At 44.3% G+C, this 24,714-nt stretch overlaps 1 protein-coding gene across 39 annotated transcripts in view; it reads left to right on the top strand.

The window, feature by feature from the left end:
• NRXN3 (neurexin 3) overlaps positions 1 to 24,714 on the top strand; it is a 1,717,425-nt gene that overhangs the window by 50,654 nt on the left and 1,642,057 nt on the right. Inside the window, exon 1 of one of the 39 annotated variants that reach the window (XM_031669046.1) lies at positions 5,580 to 5,809. The exons of the other annotated variants lie outside the window; for them this stretch is intronic. The gene's annotated coding sequence lies outside the window, so the exon portion shown is untranslated. Of the gene's footprint in view, positions 1 to 5,579; positions 5,810 to 24,714 lie in introns of those variants that run through there. 39 annotated transcript variants of the gene reach the window in all.

Below are 24,714 nucleotides of genomic sequence, written 5' to 3'. Positions count from 1 at the left end.
TTTTTTTCTCAACTCTGACTCTCGTGTGCTCTTTGCTGTGGGGGGTCTTGCATGGTCATGGAGCATGAGATTTGAAGGCAAATGCCTGGGTTCCATATGGGCTGTCTTCTCAGAGTTGATATGATCTCGAGTAAGCCATTAACCTGTTGGACTCTTTCTTCATCTGTAAAGTGGGGGTGATCATGTGCATTTTAAATAGAAACTTTGAAGATTAAATGAGATAATATATGAAAGAGTGCTTTTTTTGTAAACTCTAAAGTATTTTACAAATGTCAGTACTGTGCCACGTCTTAGTGTTTTCAAAGAAGCCTAAACCCACTGGAGATGGGGGTGGATGGGGGTACCGTCCAGACCCTGTTGCTGATCCTGTTCCCAAGCCCTCTCTGACCCTCTCCCACTGACCCTGTAGATGAGATCTTTTTAATGTATTTCTAAAAAGGAGCTAAAAAGTTTTTGGAGCATCAGCTCTATGGAGGAGAGAGGAGGCCTGTGGGATGGCCCAGTGTTTTAGCTTCTGGGTCCCGGCTCCCTCATCAGTGGAAGGAAGGGGTTGCCTCATGTCTAAAGGCTCCTTTCAGCAGGAAGCTCCATCAATCCTCATGAACAGGTTGAGCTCAAATTAGGAAGGCGAGGCTATTACCAGACAGGCTCCCAAACAGGGCACAAAGCAAGAGGAGGCGGCATGGCTTCCAGCTTGAGAGATTTGTTAGATCCCAGAAAGAACTTTCTGGCATTCAGAGTGGTTAAATGCTGGAAACAGAGAAGGCAACAAAGGTCGTGGAAATTGCGTTCTGGAGGTCTTTATAAAGAGAAGAAAAATTCAACTGGAGCTCTGTCGGAACTGGGGAAATAGACTAGGAAGCACCCACAGCTGTTTCCTGCCACTGCTTGTTGGTGCTGGGGGTTTCGTTTGTGCTGTGGGAGAGGGGTGGGGGTTCATTTGTGCTGGGGGTTTTGTGCACCTAGGTGGCCATTCTTGGGATCTCCCATATCTGTTCTGGGTTCTAAACTTTGACCCCGTTTCTACTTCTTCCTTCTTAAGGGCATCCCTCCCAGGGCTTGGTCTGGGTGCCATAGCTCCACATACTAAAAGCTCGGCATGGTGATTGATAGACTGCTTTGTATGTAATGATAAACATGGGGAATTTCCTGCTAAGATGACCAATCAAAGAGAAAACAGAGGAGCAAGTTTTATTAAAAAATTTAGGGAGCATGGTATAAAAACTTCCATTGGTTTTATTTTTGCTGCCATTTTTCAGTATGTATCTGTCTCCCTTCCTCATTTTTAACCCTCTTGAGACTGGATAGAGATTTCCCAATCTAGTATAAAAGTAATTATATTCAAAGACAGATTTTTTTTTTTCTTCCTAAAGGTATCAAGTTAATTGTCTTTTCTGGGGCTGATTGTCTTTTTTTAGTCCAGGTGTGAAATGATAACTTGGTGCTGATGATAGTTTGCATTTGTAAGTCCTTTTCATATACGTGATCTCATTTTGTCCTCCAGATGTCTCTGTGACTTGTTCTTTTTGTTCCATTGCTCAGATGAGTAAACTGAGGTCCCACTCGGCAAAGCTCACAGAACCAGTGTCAGCTCTGCTGTGAATACTGCTCTTTTCCCATCTTGTTCTACCACTATACAACACAGCCCCAGCAGTGTGGAAGCTACAGGGTTCCTTGTTCTCTAGCTGGCCAGAGCCCCTGAGCTTCCCTGTGGCTGGCAAAGGCAAGTTGGCTTGAGACAGTGTTTTCACTGGTTGATAGGAGAATGAAGACCTCCCCAGCAATGCAGTGAGTTTGAAAAGGAGCATAGTTTTATGCGTTAGTTTCCTGGGAGAACTCTAACAAAGTACCAGCAACCAGGTGGCTTAACACAACAAAAATGTATTAGCTCATAGTTCTGGAGGCCGGAAGTCTGAAACCAAGGTGTTGGCAGGGCCACACACCCTCTGAAGGCTCTAGGGAAGATTCCTTCCTCGCCTCTTCCCGGCTTCTGGTGTTACTGGCAATCCTTGGCGTTCCTTGACTTGTAGTGGCCTCACTCCAGTCGCCACTTCCATCATCACATGGTCATCTTCCCTGTGTCCGTGTCCATATCTCTCTCTCCGTCTAAGGACACCAGACATTAGATTTGCAGCCCAGCCTACTCCACTATGACCTCATCTTGACTTGATAACATCTGTAAAGACCCTGTATTCAAATAAAGTCACATTCACAGGTACCAGGTGTTAAGACTTCAACATGTCTTTTTCAACCCACAACACCTCATCTTAGTCTAGCCTTCCTGCTTGTTTGATTTAAAAATTACCCTTTTAATACATGAAATTACAGTTCTCATAGTTGGTAGTTTTTATTTTATAAATGTATGAGACTCAGAAAAATAACAAACCCTCAATATTTCTATCACTCAAATGAACAATTGATATATATTTTCTTACAATATTTTTTAAGAACAAAAATATTACAAATATAGATTTAAAAATTATTGTTAACCATCTTCTCACTTACATTATCTTCTCTTTTTGCTGAGAGCAGTGGTTCTCAACCAGTACAGTTTTGGGGGTGCTACTGTCATCTAGTGGGTAGAGGCCAGGGATGTTGCCAATCATCCAACAATGCAAGGAGCGCCTGCAACAAGGAATTATCTAGTCCCAAATGTTAATAGCACTCAGGTTGAGAAACTCTATTTTAAAGAGAACAATCATGATACTGACCTACATCCTTCTAGAAATATTCATGCTTTTTCATACATTTATAAACCTGAATGTTATTGTATTGTGCATGAGTATTCTCTTAATGCATACAAATAGTTTGTTTTTTTGTTGTTGTTGTTTTTTTTTTTGAGATGGAGCCTCGCTCTGTCGCTTAGGCTGGAGTGCAATGGCGCGATCTTGGCTCACTGCAAACTCCGCCTCCTAGGTTTAAGTGATTCTCCTGCCTGAGCCTCCCAAGTAGCTGGGATTATAGGCGTGTACCACCATGCTGGGCTAAGTTTTGTATTTTCAGTAGAGACAGGGTTTCACCATGTTGACCAGGCTAGTCTTGAATTCCTGACCTCAAGTAATCTGCTTGCCTTGGCCTACCAAAGTGCTGGGATTACGGGTGTAAGCCACCACATCTGGCTTAAATAGCATTCTCTTAATGTGTATAAACAGTGTCATCACATATTTTGCATCTTGCTATTTTCCTTTCTTCAACATTTTTAAAGATTTATCCATGTTCATATATGTATGTGTATATAATATACTTTTGTGATTTCTTTTAACTGGTTTGTAGTTTGTTGTTTTATAAAAAGGCCTTTATTTGAGGCCCAGTGTTCAAAACCAGCCTGGGCAACATAGCAAGACCCTGTCTCTACAGAAAAAAAAAGTTACCTAGGCATGGTGGTGCACACCTGTAGTCTTAGCTACTTGGGAGGCTGAGGTGGAAGGATTACTGGAGCCTAGGAGTTTGAAGCTATAGTAAGCCATGATCACGCCACTGTACTCCAGCCTGGGCAACAAAGAAAGACCCTATCTCTCTCTCTTTTTTTCCTAAAGTCTTTACTTGATGAAATAAAAAATTAATCTATGTCCTTATTAGGCACATTCTCTTTTTGGAGGGATCAAATTTTACTTCCCCATGACATCTGTAAGTCTGGAAACCTGGCCCGATGCCACAGGGTAGACCCCCAGTCCTGGTTAGAAAGCATCTCCATTTTCTGGGATATTAATTCTCTCTGAGAACTTAATCCTTCTAGAATAAAGCAATATCAAAGGCCCCAGGAGTCCTCAATCAGTTGCTAAGAAGAATGAAATTGCATCACAATTCTAATGTGTAGCATCTGTAAGGCATGGCCTTCCTTGGCTTTTCAAATTCTCTACCTTCCCTCATTTCTTTTTCTTACCTTTGGGATTGGAAGAGTCAGAAGTGCCGGAGTACCTAAGCTGTGAGAATTTCCTTTAATGCTTGAGGATTTCTGAAAGAGAGCCCCTTTGTATTGGTTTGAAGGCTGCCATAGTAAACTACTACAGACTGGGTGACTTAAACAGCTGAAGTCTATCTTCTCACAGTTCTAGAGGTTGAAGTCCAAGGTGTTGGCAGGACTGATTTCTTCTGAGGCCTCTCTCCTGGTGGGCAGATGGCTGCATTCTCTCCATGTCATTACATTGCTTTCCCTCTGCGTGTATCTGTGTCCAAGTTACCACTTGTTATAAGGACACCAGTTGATTGGATTATGGTCCACCCTAAGGGCCTCATTTTAACTTAATTAGCTCTTTAAACAATCTAACTCCAAATACAGTCACATTAGGTACTGGGGATTAGGAATTTGGGTGGGAGAGGGGATTCAGTTCAGCCCCCAACAATTCCTGTCCAATATACAGGGTGACTATTTCCAGGGGATAGGGAGAATCACTGGAAATTTTATGTGACATCTGATGCTGAGATTTTTAACCCAATGTTAAATTTAAGGTTAGTGGGATTAGAAAATTAGACCTCTTAAAGTGAGGTCCACTGAGACTTTGGTTTCCAGGAGACACTGAATAGCGTGAGAATTTGAAAAAGGCCACTGCTGAGAACCCTCATCAGATAAACACAGACGACCATGTAGCCCAAGTCCAAATTATTAATCTCAAAGACTGACCAATAAAGGACTCAGTGGAAAGCACCCTGATCCAAGTTAGGCGGCTTGGGTTTCATCTTGGCCCTGCCTCTTGGCCGTGTGACCTTGAATAAGTTACTTAGACTTGATGTCTTAATTTTCCCCATCTCTAAAGTGGAGGTAATAATACATCAGTGGATTTATGCAAGGATAAGATGAGCACAGTGCTGGGTATCTGGTGAGTTTTCAAAAATGTTATTTGTTCCTAGAATCTGAATCTAAGGAGCTTGGACTCTTTCCTATTGGCAGCAAGGAGCTTCTTTAGAAGCCTGGGAGTGATCTGCTTAAATGTGAGTTTTAGAAAGTTAATTCTGGCTTGGAAGCAGTACATTAGGAGAGTTGAAAGGAGGGAGAGGTTGGAAGTACAAAGATCAGCTATTAGGCTTTTGAAATAATCCAACTGATGAAGACCTGTTTGAACTGAGTTACTGAGGTGGATGGGGATGGAGGGTAGAAGGGGAGAGGGGTATAGATAGAGAAAAGGAGAGAGAAGGAAAGGAGGGATATTGAGGAGATAGCTTCAGAACATAAGAAAATTGATTGGATGTGAGAGTATGAGAGAGAGGAGATGAAGAGAGTGGGATAATGCCCAGGTTGCTAGCTGGGCCTACTGAGTGAATGAATGAGAATACTAAGGAGGATAAATTCAGAAGGAACAGTTAAGAGAGGATGTGAAGGAGGAAAACAAAGAGTTTGGTTGTAGTCAGAGTATGTCTGAGTTGTCTGGGGGGCATTCAGGACTAAGAGGGTCAGGGATAGTGGGTAGTTTGTGAAGAGATCTGGAGATAGAGCTCCAGGGACCCTGACATCTGAAGGGTATCTGAAGAGTGACAGGGAGAAAAGGAGCACCTGAGAGTGACTTTCAAAGGTGTGCAGAGAGGGAGGAGGGGAAAGTACCCAAACATGCCAGGAAGGGGGCCCGACAGCAGCAGATGCAGCAGGAAGGCCTGGGAGGTGGGAACTGAGAAGAAGCTCTGGTATGGTATTTTGGAAGCCACTGGTAACTTTGGGGAGAGCTGTGTGAGTCAGGGACATGTGGGGGCAGAAGCCGGAATGCAGAGGATGAGGATAGAAAGGGAGAAATGGAGATGATGAGTTTTGATGGAGAAAAGGATCACAGAGAATATCTTTAAGGCGAGGGAAGAGGGAAGAGTCCCGTTTTCTTATAAGGTAACCGGCATGCTGCTGGGGGCAGGGGGCGAGTGGGGAACCTGTAGAGGTTTGAGAAAGTGTTGATAGAACAGGGTCCCAGGGAGGTCGCAGGGCTTGGAGAAGGAGCACTGGGGAGAAGTCAGTTTTAAAGGGACCATTTTTCATTGAGAAGGGAAGTAGGGAAGGTAGGTAGGAGAGAAAGTGAGTAGCCAGAGGGGAGAGAAGCACAGGCCTTCGTGTCTAAAAGCCTCATTTTTTTTTTCCCAGTAAAAAACGATCCCCTGTGGCATCTGCTGAATGAGGAAGGGGAAAAGGGTTTGGAAGAGCTGGAGAAAGGAGCATATTGGGGAAAAGTTGAAGGATTGCTAAGTAGCTGAGGTTGAGAGTGACAGAACCATACTGTAGTTGCATTTGTTGGCATAGATGGGGTTTTGATTTCTAGTACCTATTTGTTGCTCAGGAGCAGGGGAAGTGGTCGCTTAGATTCCTCAAGATAGAGAACCAGAGGGTGGTGGAAGTCCAGGGGATGAGGGAATGATTGACTATGAAACCTCTTCTAGGTAAGAAGTGAAGAGAATGGAGTATGGGAGGGATGATAGACTGTGAGTGAAGAGATTAGGGTGCCATATAGCTTTGGTCAGGTTAGCAAGGAGAGTTAGGAAGAGACAGGACATAGAAATAAGATTTTTCTGAGATAGGTATTTGTTGGAGAGGTAATTCTGGGTGGGGTTGAAGTCCAGATCAGTGATAAGGGAGTGGGAAAAAAGGTGCAGGTTACTAGAGAGGAGGCACAAAGGCCATGAAGCCAGGGCATTGAGCACATGGGCATTGATCACCATAGTGGGAGTCAGGGTGCAGAGGGAAACATAGCCAGTTACATATCTCAGTGGATGTGGGAAAGTAATCTTGGGGTGATATATGCAGATATTACTGCATAACAAACAATCACAAAAAACTGGGTGGTATGCAATACTAAGCCTTGGTTTAGCTTCCACATCTGGAGGCAGTTGATCTAGGCCATACTCGTCTGGGTAATTCCACTGATCTTGCACCTGCAGTTTGGATGGGGTTTGGCTGATCTAGGTTGGTCATAGTTGGGGTGGGTGGCTGGAATAGCTCTGGTCATTGACCTCTTGGGACTGGTGGGCTAGACCAGGCATGCTCATCTCATCATGAGGACAGAGGTACCACAGAGCAAACACTTTCAAACTTTTGGTCATGTCACGCCCACTAATATTTCCTTGGCTAAAGCAAATCATGTGACCAAGCCAGAATTCAAGGTATGGGGAAATAGACTCCACCCGTGCAGGCAGAAGGGGACCATGAGTGAATATTTCTGAACAGTAACATAATTGACTACAAGTGGTAGGTGAGAGCTGTGAAGAGGGAGAGAGGTGGGGTTGCAGATGGCATGAGGCCCTTGAATGATGACATAAGCGCAGAGGGGAAGAAAGGATGCTGTCTACTCTGCTCCCATCCTGGGATACACATGGCCCCAACACAGAGCGTTTGGCAAAGAAATCATTTGATTAGAGAAGACGTAGCTTTCTGTATTGCAAGGAGTCAAATACGAACAGTGGGAATTCTGGAGGGCACAGAGGGAAGAATTCAAAAGTGGCATCGGGAGGCACAGTTGGCTACCCAGGGCCAGAGAGCAGCCGCTGGAGCAGGAAGGTCCTAGCCTTAGGAATAAAGGACACACACACACACACACACACACACACACACAGCTGCTAGAAGAGCGTGGGCTCACCCGAGGTAAACTCTCTCAAAGCCTTATTATTTTGGGAAGGTGTTGTAAAGACCAGCCGCCACGTTGCCTTGAATGAGACTTTGGGTGCTTCTCTCTTCCGGACTAACTGAGGAGGGCAGATGCTTCTCGGCGAGGAGATAGTTTTAGGGGGAGGTGGTCACAGATCCGTACTATACTTGGGATTTCACAATTGCTTTTACTCTGGCAGGGTGTTGGGAACTTTTTTTTTTTTCTTCTTTTTGGCACTACAAATAAGGAAGCCAGAGGGTGAGTGTGGGAAGAAAACTATTTAAATGAAGATACAGTAATAGAAATAACATCCATCCTTGGAAAGAGAGGCTCTGCAAGAAAGGTGGATGGGGTGGGGCACATCAGACCTACACTTTATCTCTTTGCAGAGCCTCTCACTACTTTTTGAAGTTCTTGATCTTTACTTTCCCACTAAGCTCTAAGCTCCTTGTAATCAAGGCTGGACTTGTCTTATTCATAGCTTTATGCCCAGTGCTAGCAGCACACTCAGAACATAATAGGTGGATGAGTAAATGCATGATGAAAAATTTACAAGTTAGTATATCCATCTCCACATAAAAGAATTCCAAACTTATTTTTGGTAATGTCACTCAACAAATATTTAGGGTCCTCTTGAATATTAATCAGGATGACTAGGCATTCGTGAAGTGTGAGACACAGTGCTTGCCAGATGGTTGCTTGACTTCACTTGCAGCGTTGGGAACACTAACTAACAATGCACAGCCACGTAAAAATGTTTCAGACCTCAGTTTGTCCACCTGCAAAAGGGGGAAGCTGAAGCATTCATTCAGATTTCTTTCCTCCAGGGCCTCTTGGAATCTTTAATATTCTATTGTTCATTGTGATCTCTAAAATGGGGAAATAGTTTGATGCTTCTAAAATGTATATTTTTCTTTCTTTTCTCTTTTGGCCTTCAGAGCATTTTGTGGGACTGGTCTTCTGTGGAGCACATGTTTGGAAATGTGGGCTTGACTAATTTTGCTGGATCAATTCTTGTCAAATTTCTTTTGAAGGTCATTCCCCTCCCACCCTCCTAGATGTGCTTGTATCAAATGTAGTAGTACTTTTTTCTCCTTATGCTTAAAATGGGATGGCTGCTTTTTAGAGCACCCAGTGGATTCAAACATCTGGCTATCTTTTGTTCTGATGATGTTGGAGGTGGATGTTCAGGTTTCAGTGCTGGGTTGTGCCTGCTAAGCTTCTACTTTGGTCCACTATCCCCAGAGCACCCTAAACTCCATGGAGGATTTGAAGCATCCAAGATAACTCTTTCCCTGAGGGACAGGGGGACAAAGGGACTGGCTTATGTAGAGATGTGGCCAGAGGTTGGGAGGGCTGGACATGCTGACCGGGGACAGGATCAGGAATTCTGAAATTCAGGCAGTTCCAAGGTAAGGTACAGAGTCTAGAAAGGAGGCTATTTGCTGTGTTCTCCGTTCTCACTCTTTCAGATTATGTATCTGGATAAGATGCGGCCTCAGATATTGAGACACCCTGGCTGCCCAGGTGTATGGAGAATGGCCATGGATAGTTGAGAACTAGGCATGGGGATCAAGCTCAGGCCCCTGTCCTGTCTCCCCTGGATATGAGCCATGGCCTCCTTATTAGTCTCTCTGTGTCCTGCTGTATTCCTTTCAAAACCAGGTCCCACACCATTGAAAATACAGACTTTGTTCCATCACTCCGTCTGTTTAAAATCTTCCAACAGCTCCCCAAGACTTTCTTAGCTTGGCATCCAGGACCTTTGGAACTCTGCCCCCAACATGACTTTTTAGCCTTACATTTTTTTCCCACTATTCCTTCCCACCCATCCTACATTCCAGCTAGATAGAACTTCTTATGGCTTCCTGAACACACCATGATCTTTCCTATCCCCCTGTCTTTATTTGCGATTTTCCTGCTGTTGGGACACCTACTCTGTGGCCGGGTCTAGCAAAACCACTCGTTCTTTAAGTATCTGTCATATCCCCTTATGGTTATTGCTCACACGTCTATCTCCCTTCACCCACTAAACTCTGGCTGGGATCTTTGGGACTCCAGGAACTTCTTACAGGGTGCCTGGCAAGTAGCAGGTTTTTTTTTTTTTTTCTTGAGATGGAGTCTTGCTCTCTCCCCCAGGCTGGAATGCAGTGGCCTGATCTCGGCTCACTGCAACCTCTGCCTCCTGGGTTCAAGCGATTCTCCTGCCTCAGCCTCCCGATTAGCTGGGATTACAGGCTCGTGCCACCATGCCCGACTAATTTTGTGTAGCTTTATTAGAGACACGGTTTTACTGCGTTAACCAGGATGATCTGGATCTCCTGACCTCATGATCCACTCACCTCCATGTCCCAAAGTGCTGGGATTACAGGCGTGAGCCACCGAGCCCGGCCCAAGTAGCAGATATTTATTAGAGTGTTGTTGATTGAATGAATAAGTGTGTGTTGTGTTGAATGAAATGGAGGTTGTGACTGCTTAACTCCCTCTTGTTACCTTCACCTTTCTGCATGTATTAAAAGATTTATCTAACCTGGAATAACAAATGCCCATCCTGGCATAGCAGAAAGATGGGTATTTTAAAAAGAAAGGCAGTTTTGTTACCTTTCAAGCATAGCAGGTTTTTGAAAGCTAAGGTATAAATAGGTACTAATAAGGAAAGTGGGACAACTAATGCAAAATTACAGGTTGTATTAGTCCTGATTGTATAGTAATGGATCATAAACAAAGAACCATAAACATTCCAGAATTATCCAGTGCGCCCAGAAGTTGAAGCCATGCTGATAGAATACTTTTTTTGAGACTTGGGTTTGAAAAATATACTGACTTTTTAATTTAAAAAACTTTGAAATGCTTTTTGTTGTTAAGTAAAACCTGAAACTTGGTAGAGAAAGATATAATTGGGACTTCTATCTTTTGAGGATCATGGAAACTGTATTCAAATTATTACAATCCTGGATTAGCAGCCCTAGATGAGAAGGTTTGATATTATATAATAACTCACTGTTACAGGGCAGAGTCTGGCATAGGTGGGCCCATTGTGTGCCATCCAAATGCATTTAATTACTGCAGGATGAGCCCATAGGTTTTATTTCATATGCCCGTTGCAACTGATGGGAAGGTAGCACTGTCGGACTGTTGGGTTGAGAAGGATTCTGAAGCTCCCTCTGGGCTCAACATTATGGCACCATGACTAATTAATGATTGATTATTGAAATGTGCTGTGAACACGTGAAGGGAAGATTCATATATTTTGCCACCTTATCTAACATATCCCAGGAACAGTGGTATAATAGTAACCAGTGTGATATATGATAGAAATATGGGGCTTATCATTCAAAAGCTTGAATTTAAGATTCAGTTGCATCACTTACTCTTTTGTGACCCTGAACGAACCATGTTCTGTCTCTGAGCTTCAGTTTCTTCATAGGTAGAAGGGAGTTGAAAAAAAAAAATAACACCTTATTTGTCATATGGAGGTTAGATGAGAGAGAGTTACTTTATATACATTAGTGCCTAGCTTTCCTAATCAGGCTTATGAGATCATTGCTGCATGCAGTTAGTACTTACTTGTTTGCTCCGTGCATGTTACATATGATGGTTTCTGTGCGTATTGCCTGTTTTCCATTCTCAGCTCACAGCACAGGAAGCTGTGCTGGCTCACTGACTTTGCACACCCACTAGCCTAGGGCTCTCACCAGAGTACCTCCCACCTCTTTGGTTCTCTGTGGTGACGTCCTTCAGCATAGGCAGTTAACACTGAAGCAGATGAGGCTGAAGTACATCGTGGCACTTATAGGCTTGGAAGTTCCATTCTACTTAACTTACTATGTTAAGTGCTCGTAGTAAATTTGGAGCTAAGACTTGGACTTAAGTTTCCTTAGCTGCCTCAGGACTGCGTCTCTAGAACGTCATAGAGTTTAAGCCTTGGCCAGGAAAACTGGGATGACAGTTCTATTCTATGTGTCTCATCCTCTAGGAGGCGAGCGTGGGCATGTTCTCATGGCAAAGGAGCAAGAGTGAGCAAGCAGAAAATATGAAAATGCTTTTCAAGCCTCTGCTGGTGTCATTTTTGCTAACATGCCATTCAGCCAAAGCAAGTCTCATGTCTGAGCTTAGTGTCCAGGGCTGGGCCCCGTGATATTAAATTGCCAAGGGTGTGGAGATAGGGAGAGTGAAGAATTTGGGATATTAATACAAACTACTACACAACGTTATGGGAGAGATCTCTGAATTTTTTTTTTTTTTTTTTGAGACAGAATCTCACTCTGTTGCCAAGGCTGGAGTGTAATGGTGTGATCTCGGCTCACTGTAACCTCTGCCTCCCAGGTTCAAGCGATTCTCCTGCCTCAGCCTCCTATGTAGCTGGGATTACAGGCACCTGCCACCACACCCAGATAATTTTGGTATTTTTAGTAGAGACAGGATTTCCCCATGTTAGCCAGGGGGATCTCAAACTCCTGACCTCAAGTGATCTGCCTGCCTTGGCCTCCCAAAGTGCTGGGATTGCAGGCATGAACAACTGTGCCCGGCTAGATCTCTAAAATCATAGTGTGAGTAAGGTGAACAGAAAAATAGTAATGATGATAATGGGCATGGCTAACATTTATTGAATGCTTGTTATCTACCAGTCTGTGCTGGGAGCCTATTGCGTTTTATTCTATACTGAATCCTAACAACACCCTTTTGATGTAAGTGCTAATATTACCTCTCCCATTTTACAAACGAGAACACTGGGGTTCAGGGAGATTGGGTAATTGTCAGAGGTTACAAAGTGCCTCAGTGGTAGAGCTCTGGAATGAGGATCCAGTTTTATCTGACTCTAGTCTAGCTCTTAACTGAATCCCAGAATACCAGAACCTTGGGGCAGGGACACCCCTTGAAATGTACTGCAGAGGAATCTAGGCCAACAATGAGTAACTCCATTTCATGCGGAGGGTGATAACCTCAAGGAATGTGTCCCCCACATGAGTATTTACTGATGGTTCCCTCATGCTCAGACCTGTGAGGCTGGTAAAAGTTGTAAGACTCAGTCTTGAGCTAGTATGAGTAAAAAGGAAAAATCTGTTCAAGAATTTTTTTGCACATTTGTGCAAATGACAGGTCCTCTGTGGCTGTTTGAGGGGAAAGTAGGAGATTCTAGGGATGGTCCCTTAAATGTTGAGGTTGGTATAGGTGCAGTGGTTTTGAAACTGTTCTTTGGGACTCTGTAGGGTTTCACACTATAAAATCTTGAAGACCACTGTGGTCGTCATGGTGGAGGCTGAGAAGCAAAATCCACCTCCTACTTCTGCAGAGAAGCTCTACTTTTAACTGTCTTACATTTTGCGGTTTACTTCTTTTTTTTTTTTTTTCTTTCTGTCAGAGTCTCAGTGGCTTCAGAAAGGAAAGCCCTGTTATAATGGAAGGAACCCTGGTCAAAGGGTCCTGACAGTTGAGCCCTAGTGCCACTTCCACCACCATCCAGTCGTGTAATCTTGCACACTTGCTCGATGATCCCTGGGGTTCTTCTTTCTTCATCTATTGAATGAGGGGTTTGGGCTGGCGATCTTCTCTGTCTTCTCCAGCTCTGATATTCCTCATCTTCCAGGAGGGGCATCTGTGCCCTATTCTACTGCCAGGGGTGAAGTTCTAGAACTGGTCTGCTGGTGATCTGAACCAGAATCCCTCCCTTGAATCCTTCAAACTTCCATCTGCTTTCCCCCCTTAGTCCAGTCAGCAAGCACATGTCTATGATCAACTCTGTGCCAGGCACTAAACCTGCCATCTTTCTAAGCTCTGCAGGTCCTAATACTTGTCCTGGCCTGGGAGGGTCTGAGGTGTGCCCTCTTGCTGTGTCTTTTCTTTGCCACTATCTTCCTTCCTTTTCTTTCTGCCTCACATGTTTATGTCTTCCTACAGGACACAGTGTGAGGGTTGGTAGCAACATATACTTTCTAGGGGTTAGCAGTGGAGGGGATAGTAAGTGGGGACCTAAGGATGTTGCAACAGATGGGCTCACTGGGTCACTGTTCTCTCTCCAGTTCTCCTCAGCCATTGACAAGGATGCTAAGTTCATCTGATCAAAGTGCTTTTCCAATGTAGATCCCTTTATTTTTATGTATTTTGTATTTTTATTGAGACAGGGTCTCCCTCTGTCACCCAAGCTGGAGTGCAGTGACACGATCTTGGCTCACAGCAACCTCTGCCTCCTGAGCTCAAGTTATCCTCCCGCCTCAGCTTCCCAAGTAGCCAGGACTACGGGCATGAGCCACCACACCTGACTAATTTTTGTATTTTTAGTAGAGACAAAGTTTTGCCATGTTGCGCAGGCTGGTCTCAAACTCTTGAGTTCAAGCAATCTGCCAGCCTTGGCCTCCTAGATCACTTTCTTCTGGCCACCTCTCTCTCTCTCTCTCTCTCTGGCAGTGACTTCCTCAGCAAAGGGCAGAATTGAGGTCTAGTTGTTTGGTGGGAGGACCTGCATCTTTTATTCTTATTTCCTAGGTGATGGAGAGGCTGGGGTGACATGGAGGGGCACAGTTTCCCTACAAAGCTATGGAAGGAGAGAAGGCTGGGGAGTGCTAGCTGGTATCCCCAAACAATTTTAAATGGAGGAGACACTGGAGTGGGGACCCAGAGAAGAGGGAGTCAGCCATGAGAAGGTTTGAAGAAGGGCATTTCGGGCAGTGGGAAAAGCAATTTCAAAGACTGTGAGGTTGGGCTGCACTTAGTGAGTCCTGAAAACCCCAAGGAGGTAGCATGGCTGGAGCACAGTGAACAAGGGGAAGAGGAGTAGTAGATGAGATTGGAGAGGTGGCTGGTGCCAGACCATGGCCATGTGGGGTCTCATAGACCATAGGGAGGACTTTGGATTTCATTCTGAGTATGCTGAAAACCACTGGAGGGTCTTGGATGAGGGAGTGATGACTTCCATTTTAAAAGGTCATTCTGACTGCTGTATGAAAAATATTCCATAAGGAGCAAAGGTGGAAGCAGGGATACCTATTGGGAGAACAGTATGTAGTCCAAGAGAAAAAGAAACACTGGTATAGTATAATTGATCAGAGTGCAGCATACACCCTCCCCTTAGGAGGTCTTGGGACATAGGGCCAAACCTGGAATATCCTGTCAATGGGTAAGAAAACCCTGGGGAGCCTGAAGGTAGAGAAGGAGAGATGGTAGATTGGGTGAGGGGCATGGGATAAACTCTGGAGCCACACCCATTTCTGCTGTTATTCATTTATTCATTCATTCAACGTATAGTATCCATATTCTTTTTTTCCCCAGAGAATAGATTTTCTTCAGCCCTTAAGGACTCAGCTTCTTACATGGACTTTGGCAGAGGTCAGGGGTATAGTGCCTTGGCTCTAAATTGGGTGAGGGTGTTTGGTCCTTCTAGGCATCACAGTGATTCCTGACTACCTTGCTGTGAATGGCACTACTTACGTAGTACTGTTGTTTCACATACAGCTTGGGAGGCACAAAAGCCTTGAAGATACATGGTTCACACATGTCCCGATGGCTGCAGCCTCTGCTGTGTTTTGGATGATGAGCTTCTTAATGGCCTTGTCCTTGGCTACACATAGGGCCAAATTCGTGCAATAAATATGGCTGTGGTTATTTTTTGCCATGACTGTTGTTCCTTCTCTTCATTGTCATTTTGGAAGCGAGGAGCTGAGATCTGCACCCTTATTAGCATGTGACTTTGGAAAAATGACTTAATTTTCCAGAGGCCTCAGTTTACTTATCTCCAAAATAGAGATAGTAATAGTCCCTACTTCATAGAGGATTACTGTACCATACTTGGCATAGCACATTGCCCAGGGCAAGTGTAATATGCGTGTTTGCTGTTGCTGCTGCTGTTGTAAGACGTGTGTGCTGGAGGAACTGTGTAGGAGCCTTTCCAGTGGCTTTCCAAAATCACAGAAGGTCCAAATTGCCACGGGGTTTGGGTCCTGAGCACACTGATCTACACTGTCCCCTTTCTAGGGGCTGTGTGTCATCTGCTCCTGGCTCCCAGGCTCAGCCTTCACCCCCATTGTAACCCTTCCTGGAGATACCTTTTGTGGGCAGGAAGCAGGTCCTGCCCCTGCTTCCTGCCCCCTGGCATTGCATTGCCCTGCAGGAGGTGTGGTCTGTGCCTCATACCTGTGAGGTGTGCCTTGTAGATGGGGCTGTGCCAGGCCCCATGTCTGGTCTGGGTTCACACAGTTCAAGTCTGTCCAGAGCCTTTGCCAGTTTGTTCTGTTCTCCTCGCCAGCTCTGGCACCTCTTGCTCCATTAATGGAGAATTTGTCAAGTAATGGGAATAATTAGCACAGTGGGGGCTTTACTGTGTCCTGGAAAGAGAACAGAGAGAGCCCTCCCGGCAGCCCCAGGCATGATTGCTGGGCAGGCTTATTTTCTCTTGTCTGTGCCTCTCTCCCCTTCTCTTACATGTGTTTGATTTTTTTCCCCCTCTTTGTGTGGAGAGAGTTGGCTAGGAGAAAAGACTCGTAAATTGCACTCTTGCTGGGCTGGTGCTGCGAAAGCTGGATAAGATTGTCTTCTAGGGCTGAATAATTTTCCTCTCCCCTTACCCCCTTTGTGGGGAAAGATCAGCTAGGCACCTAGTTCATTTTCCCCTCCTTTTCCCTCTCCATTTTTTCTCTCCCCCAGCCCTCCCCGCTTCCCTTCCCTATCCCCTTATGTAAAGAACTCACTGGCTTTCAATTGAATCTTTTTTTAATGGTCCCAAGAGGCGAGGATCTTGAAGGGTGATTATCTTCATTATAAATTATTAACTCTCCCAGCAGCCAGATGGCTTTCCAAACCGTGGCTGGGAACTCCAGGCTGGGGAGGCCCACTGGCCAGAGAGGAGGGGATGAGAGAAGGGAGGAAGCTGAAGAGTAAATGGCCACAGCTTCTTGGGTCCCTGGCTGTACTGAGGTTGCTGGGGAGCCTGTTGGCACCTTACAAGACCTGAATTCTTTGGTGTGTGGGGGAGGAGTTTGTTGTTGTTGTTGTTGTTGGATTTTGCCCACTAGATAACTCAGGGTGCAACAACTAGGCTACCTTTGGGATGCAGTAGAGGTGGTAGGTGGAAAAGAGACTGTTGCCATGAGTTGCTTTTGGTATGAACCTTAGAAGATTGTCAAGGTGTGGTAAGAAGGCATGGTTATTTCTGTCCTTTGTGTCGTCTTTGATGTGCACATCCTGGAAGGTGTATTCATTGTTCTTCCTAATTTACAGGAGAAGAACAAAAAATTGAATAGGTCCAGAGGTATCCATATAGTCGCTTGGCCAATAGTGGAAAGACAGTCTGGTTCTGACTTCCAATCTAGTGGTCTTTCCCTGACACCAGACTTCTCTTCCCCAGTTGCTTATGCCCTACTTGTTCTTCAAGTTTCCTTGCAGGTTCCTCTCCTCTGAGAAACCTCTTACCACGCCAGCCCTGAGTCATCTTGTTCCTCTGGACTGTATTGTGCTCCCTGCATAGAACTACTTAGTACTGTACATACAACCCCTAAAGATGTCCAGTCTCTTCTGGGTCATCCCCAGTAACAGGGAGCCCACTTCATTTGGAGGTAATCTGCTTCTAAGATAAAGACATAAATACTCTTTGTAGAACTTCCATTCACTAGAGAAAATTCTATCCTGGAGGACAATAAAGAAACTGTGGGATCTTTCTTCCAATTTAAGAATGCTTCCTTCTCCTGCAGACACTGATCCTGCCACTGCTGCATTGCCTATGTTAGCCCAAACACCCTGACACCTCCAAAGATTTCTCCTATAGAGACTCACGTATGACTCTGCACATTGTCTGTGACATTGGAATGAAATTTAAAAGAAGTCCATCTACCCCGCTTACTCTCCCTAAGCAGTCCCCGTGATATGGTTTGGCTGTGTCCCCACCCAAATCTCATCTTGAATTGTAACTCCCATAATTCCAACATGTCATGGGAGGGACCTAGTGGAAAGTAATTGAATCATGGGGGCAAATCTTTCCCATGCTGTTCTCCTGATAGTGAGTAAGTCTCATGAGATCTGTTGGTTTTATAATGAGGAGTTCCCCTGCACAAGCTTTCTCTTGCCTGCCCCCATGTAAGGTGTCCCTTTGCTCTTCCTTCATCTTCTGCCATGATTGTGAGGCCTCCCCAGACATGTGGAACTGCAAGTCCATTAAATCTCTTTCCTTTATAAATTGCCCAGTCTCAGGTATGTCTTTATTAGCAGCTTGAGAACGGACTCATATACCCCATGAGACACCAACATTAGCCATGCTGCTAGCACGAAATAATAAGCATCAAGGACAACAGTGGACAGCAACAGTAGATAACATTTATTTGGTGTTTATTTGTGCAGAGCATTGTCCTAAGGGCTTTCACTTGTACTAAGTGCCTACATATGATAATTCATTGTTATCATCTCTGTTTCACAGAGAAGACAACGGAGGCACAGAGTGGATAAGTGACTGGCTCAAGGTCACATAGGCATCAAGTAGCAGGTCTGAGGTTTGAACCCAGGAAGTCTGGCTCCAGAGTCCGTGCCTTTAACCACTACATTATCCTGCCTGCATGAGAGGGGCACTTATCCTAGCACCAGTGTTCCACTTTGGACCCTAGAGGCTAACCATCACCATATCAAGTCCACACTTGGCAGAGTCTGCTTCTCACATTTTGTCCACCTCCTTTTATTATTTAGGCTCATGTCTTTCCTTTCTACTAATATATAAGTGCCTTTCAGGGCTTGAGCTATTTTTTTATCTTTATGTCTGGAACATGAGTGCTCCATGGTTAAACAAAATGAACGAAAAACTTTCTTTCCATTCACTATCTTCTGGCTTACCTACACCTTTCTCAAAGAGTATGACTCAGAATAAAAATTCGGTGACCGGTGTCAGATTGACACAAATGATGATCTCTTTCTTCCTGTAAGTTATATTTCAATTAATATAGTCTAAAATTACATTTGATTATCTAGCAGCCACAAATGCTTCTCTCTCTATATATATGTGTGTGTGTGTGTGTGTGTGTGTGTGTGTGTGTGTCTTTGCGTCAATTTAATTTCTCAATTCTTATTTACTGTATAGTTACAAATTGTACCTTCCATCCTTATGGGTTGTTTATATTGGAGGATCAAGTTGTATTACTTCCATTTATCTCCATCAAATTTTGTCTTATTAGATATAGGGTGTAGTTTTAGCCTACCATGATCTCTTGGGGTCCCTTCAGCCTCACCCGGCACACTCATAACTGTCAGTGTCAGTTCATCTACACACAAGACTATTTGACTCTCTCCCTCTTCACTGGTGCTCTTGATAAACATGAAAGATGAGATCAGGCCTGACCTCCCACAAGAGCCTGTGTCCTAATGGGCTCACACCTTCTTTGAATGTTGTTCTTCAGCCAGTGACAAGTCTTCTTGGTCTATCTGCCTCACAGTCCTCATATCATGAGAAGATCTGCTGAAGTCCATATATAACTCCTGTGTATCTCTACCATAACAGATCAGTATTCTTGACAGAAAAGGAATTTAGGTTAGCCTGACATGACTTCTTAGTTCTTGTGAAAAACTTAGTTTTTAGTACAAAAAAAAAAAAGTGTTACAGGTTAAAGGTTTAAAAAAAAAAAGTCTCTTCCTGTCTCTCCCCATCTCCATCCACCTTTCAGCACAATATAAACTTCAAATGCCCTTTTCTATGTGTCCATTTGTTAAGAACGGAATTAAGGTCCTTGGAGGCTATTTCCCCTTCTTTTTCCTAAAGGGTAAGGATGATGAACTCAGGATGGTATAAACTTGGTGACTAAGACTAGGTTCAGCTCCGCAGATTTCAGGAAAAGAAGAGAAGATGCAAGAAGGGTGGTATTCCTAGACATGACCAAATTATGGGAGAGAGGACTAGGGTATAGAGTGGGCTGAAAAGAGAGGACAGTGAGCTTCCTATTGCAAAGCATGGTGGATATTTGCCCCTAGTTTTCTAGAAGAGAGGTTGGTTTTGACTTGGAGAACTGTAAGAAGGAGATTCCAGCCTAAAAAACAGGAACTAGTAATAATTTTCTTTAAAACCTTTCTTCAAGTGACATAACAAAAATAATAGATTAACATGTATATGTATCAGGAAGCGTATTAAGTTGCTTTTTTTGAAATATAGCATACATATAGAAGAGCACATACATTGTAAGTATACAGCTCCCTTGTTGCAATTTCACAAACTGAACACATTATGCAGCATCACCCAAATCAAGAAACAGGATTCCTTCACCCCTTTGCCTTCTTCTAGTCATTAACCACTATTCTGACATTTAACAGCATAAAACAAATAATTTTGCTTCTTTTTATGGTTTACATAAATGAAGCACATACAGTTTGTGTTCTTCTGTGTCTTACTTTGCTCAATGTTGTGTATGTGAGATTCATCCACGCTTCTGTCTGGAGATGAAGAGCAATCATTCTCAAAGCTGTATAGTATTTTGCACGAATAGACTACAACTTATCCACTCTACTGCAGATAGACATTGGGTGATTTTCTAGGTTTTGGCTATTATGAATAGTGTTACCATGAACATTCTCATGCATATTTTCAGTTGGACATTTGTACGCGTTTCTGTTGGTATATACCTAAAATGATAATTGTGGAGTCCTGTGGTAAAAATGTTCAGCTTTAGTAGATACTGCCAGCATAATTTTCCAAAGGTAGTTACATTTTTATAGATTTTTAAATGTAATAAAGTTCAAAACTGCCCTATGAGATAGGTATTAATCCCCCCCACTTTTTTTTTTTGATGAACAAAGACTCAAGAGAGTTGCCCAAGGTTCAGTAGCTATAGAAACGAGACTCTGGGTTTAAATTCAGCTCTGCCTGCCTCCAAAGCCCATGTTCTTTCTCACTACTCTGAACTACTTTTGTATCTTTGAGAGAATTCATGACTTAACCTCCCCCACTACCTGCAGTAGAGTCTTTGCTGTTGTATTAAGGTAGATAGTGCTGACTATGTGAGGTTGCCCTAATGGTGTGGTGTCTGGAGAGGTATAGTTTAGTTGAGGGAGCACATTTCTGAGGTTCTTGTATAAGAACAAGCCTCTGTCCACCTCCAAAACACACAAGGAGAGAAGGAGCATGCCCGTATCCTATGCCTTTGTTCAAGTGCATGGGCGAATGGGTGTGGAGAGCATTGATGGCGAAGGTGGGTAAGACACGAGGCTCAGGTTACAGGGAGTCCTTCTGGGTGTAGGTGGCCATATGAGATGGAAGCTTCTGCTAGTTTGTCAGTGACAAGAGTTTTTTTATGGTTCAGTATTAGGAGTGTATGAATCAGGACTCTTGGTCACAACCCAACTCAAACTTGCTAAAGGGAAAAAAGTTTTGGTTCATGTAATGGAAGTCACAGGATGCATTGGGCTTCAGGTCTGGCTGATCTAGGTGTTAAAACAACATCACTAGAAATCTGTTTGTATCTATTTCTTGGCTCTGATTTCTTCTTTGTTGTTTTCATTATTAGACAAAATCCTCTCCATGGTGGAGATGGATCATACTCCACCAGTAATGATGGTGTCTGTCAAGTTTGAGCTTCACTCTAATAATTTGATGATGTGGTAAGAAGAGAGAGAGGATCCTTTTCACAATAATTCCAGTGAAAGTCCCAGCATTAACTCAAATTCAACTTCAAGTTTGGGTGAGAGACCCATCTTGAAACTAATCATTGTGACCAGGAGATTGGAATGTCCCAGTTGACTAAACTGAGATCATATGATTTGGGATTGGGATGAACCTTATCTTGAATGACGCAGAGCAAGTTTGGTGGTGAAAATCATTTACCTGCAAAGTGGGGTGAGGGGTGCAGGGAACATGGGGCAAAACCACCAGAGAGCCATTGGAGAGATTTTCCAGTTCTGGTGAGGGCAGGTCATAAGAAGCTTCTGGAAGAAAACCTGGTAAGCCCCGCCTGGGGACTGTGGGATGCCCACAAAGGCTGGGCAGAAGGTCAGTCATCATCATGACTTCCTAAATAAAATCCACTTCTAGACACAGTCCGACTTCCTTGAGTCTGTCTTGAGCTCAGCTAAAGCTCCAAGCAGTTGGAAAAGGGAGCAATGGAATTGGGAGGAGGGATGGGGAGGGCAAATGGCAGCCAGATCTTCTGAGCCACCCTTGTGGCAAATAGCCCACATGTCAGAGTTGTGTGAGCCCCCCCACTGCACCACCCTGCCGCCTCCTAAGCAGCCGGCTTATGAGACATTTGCCAAGATGTTAACCCCACATAAAAAGTGTGCCGTTCGATAATTATGTAAATTAGCTGGCAATTAGATAATGTCACTCACTTTCTCTCTCTTGCTTGATTCCCACACAACAGACAAGTGTTCTGAGCTTCTGCGCCAGCCCGGGCCCTGCATGCAGGCTCTGGGGCAAACCACCTGTGTGTGTGGCTGCCTGCATTCTCCTATGGCTCAACAGAGGGTGGAAGTTGTCTGGTCAGGTGAAGAGGGCTCCCTGGCTCCTGTTTTGCCATTTCTTGAGTCTGGCATGCCCTACCAGAGGGCCAAAGAACGCTGAAGCATAAACGTTGGCAGCAGTTGGAGGCCTGCGATATTTAGTGTAAGGGCATCTCTAGCTTTTGGCCATTTTGGCAATTTCCCAGAGGCAGCATGAATGTCCAAAACCAAGAATAAAATGGAAGGGCTGTAGGAAAGAATGTGGATAGACCATCGAGGGTTAAGTCTACATAAGCCCACTTCTGATGTTATCACTTCTGAAACTGGATTCTGCCTGTGGGAAAGAAAGCCTGGGTTTCCTCAGTCAGCCTTTTTGATCCCCCACAATGCAGGGCAGGGAACGGTGGTATCTCCAGTGCTGGTCTGGGCTGGAGGGGAAGGACAAGGGACTGAATGAATGGAGAGGCTCAGCCTGGAAGGGGTGTGTGGCCCCAACAAAGAAGGCTGGGTAAGTGCCCAAGATCTTCCCCCACAAGGGAATGTTTCTCGGCAGCACAGTTTTTCATTCATGGGTTTCCCCAGGTCATTAAGCATGTGCTGCCTTGCTCATTGGGGTCATGTGAGGTTGGCATCCAGAGAGGCATGGGGGCTCAGGATTGCCGTCTTTGTGTAAAGTTGGGTTGTATGGAGGCCACTGCATGGAACAGAAGTCAAATAATCCACAGGGATGCTTTTCCACTTCTGCTTTTACTGTTCATTCTGTCTATAAGTGCTTCCCAAACTCCAGCTCCATGATGAGGCCCTGTGGCAGGCACTGTGTTGAAGCAGTCATTGCCTCCAGGGAGCCCCCCATAAGCAATCTGGTTCCAGAGCCTGGGCTCTTAATTGCCATGCTTTACTGTCTCTGAAGTAAACTTGTCCCTCACTAGTTTGTGATGCCCTAGAGGGTGACATTGGTGTCTTTATTCTGCTTTGATCCAGTAGTGCCTGGAATGAATTGGAGCTCAATAAACAGTTGAATTGAAGGGTTTTCTTTTTTCATTGAGATGTTGCCCTTTGACTTGGTTGGCATACCTTACCTCATACAAGGGTCATATTCATAGAAATTGAGTCACATTTCATGTCCTAACCTCCTGTTATCCACTTCTGACTTCATGTCATCCACTCACTCCACTCCAACAGCAGCCACCTCCTGCTGTTCTTCAAATATACCAGCTTACTCCAGCCTCAGTTCTTTTGCATTGACTATTGCTTCTGAAACATTCTTTCCAGATACTTACATGGCTGGTTCCCTCACACTCTTTCAAGTCTTTTCTTTTTTCTTTCTTTTCTTTTCTTTTGAGACAGAGTCTTGTTCTGTTGGAACAAGTGGATGGAGTACAGTGGTACGATCTTGGTTTACTGCAAACTCTGCCTCCTGGGTTCCAGCAGTTCTCCCTGCCTCAGCCTCATGAGTAGTTGGGATCACAGGGTCCTGCCACTAGGACTAATTTTTGTATTTTTAGTAGAGACGGGATTTCGCCACATTGACCAGGCTGGTCTTGAACTCCTGACCTCAGGTGATCCACCTGCCTCGGTCTCCCAAAGTGCTGGGATTACAGGCGTAAGCCACCGTGCATAGCCTCAGGTCTTTACTTAAATTTCACCTTCTCAAAGACTCTTTGTGGTATTTGCCTTTTTTTCTGGGATGTAGATACTCCTTGCCTGTTTATTTCATGCTACCAAAGTCATGCCAACCAGGTCAAAGTTTTTGAAGTTTTAGCAGTTGGCTCTCACAAGCCTTTGTGAGTTGGCACCAGCGCACTCCTGTGTCCATGTCTCAGCTGAGCATCCCTTGAACCACTGGGGGTACCTGTGTGTATGGTAAAAGGACTTGATAATAACTTGAGCATACCCTGAGAATGACGCTGCATGGCAGATGCACTTGAATATATGTCCCAAACTAGGGAAGCTGGGAGTGGCCAACCAGAAGATTCATTCCTTCTCTATGAGCAACATATGAGCCCCTGGCCGGTCCCATGGAACACTGGCTATACAGAGGATCAAGGCCCTTTGTTTTAGGGTAAATGAAGGTTGCCAGATAGGGACTGTTATGGGGAGGGTGCTAAGTAAATATGCTGTGTAAACTGCATGCTTTTGCAAGCAGTTGCAGCTCTCCTACCCGGCTCTCCACCACTGGACTCTCCTCTGGATGTAAGCTCCCAATAAAACTCCATGTCTCATTTGCTGGCTCTGGGATTCTTCTTCTGCCTCTTGAACCTGGTACCTTCCCTGTTGGAGTCTATGGAAGTTTGGCACAGCACCTGTGCCACACTTTAGGGAACATTGCTTGGACAAAGGCTTTTATAGAACAAAGGCTTTCCTTATGATGGATTTAATCAGCCTCTTGTTGGTTGGGTTTGTTTGTTCCTTGGGAATAGGTGTTTGTTCCTGGTTAAGGAACAGCAGCTTCCTCTTCAAAGAAGGGGTAATAACTAGCTTTGCTGATGTGGTTATCATAAAAATAGTGGATAGCAATGTTCTGATGGAGACCATGGTGAATTATCAAATGTGTCAGGTAATAAGCAACCTGCACAGCTCCTAGAAATCACACTCACTGTTTGATCTGAACAGAGAACTCAGTTAGGTGGGCCAGAGTCTGCCCTCAGAAACCAAACTGCATGCTGGTACATTTCTAACTGTTTCTGAATAATCATAAAATACATGTAAAATACTCTAGGTCATTCGGAACTATCCATTATCACTCTAGGAATTTCTTAACTATTCAGTT

This window comes from Papio anubis, chromosome 7 (assembly GCF_008728515.1).
Source record: "Papio anubis isolate 15944 chromosome 7, Panubis1.0, whole genome shotgun sequence".
NCBI lineage: Eukaryota > Metazoa > Chordata > Mammalia > Primates > Cercopithecidae > Papio > Papio anubis.
This window is presented reverse-complemented; position numbering and strand designations above follow the sequence as displayed.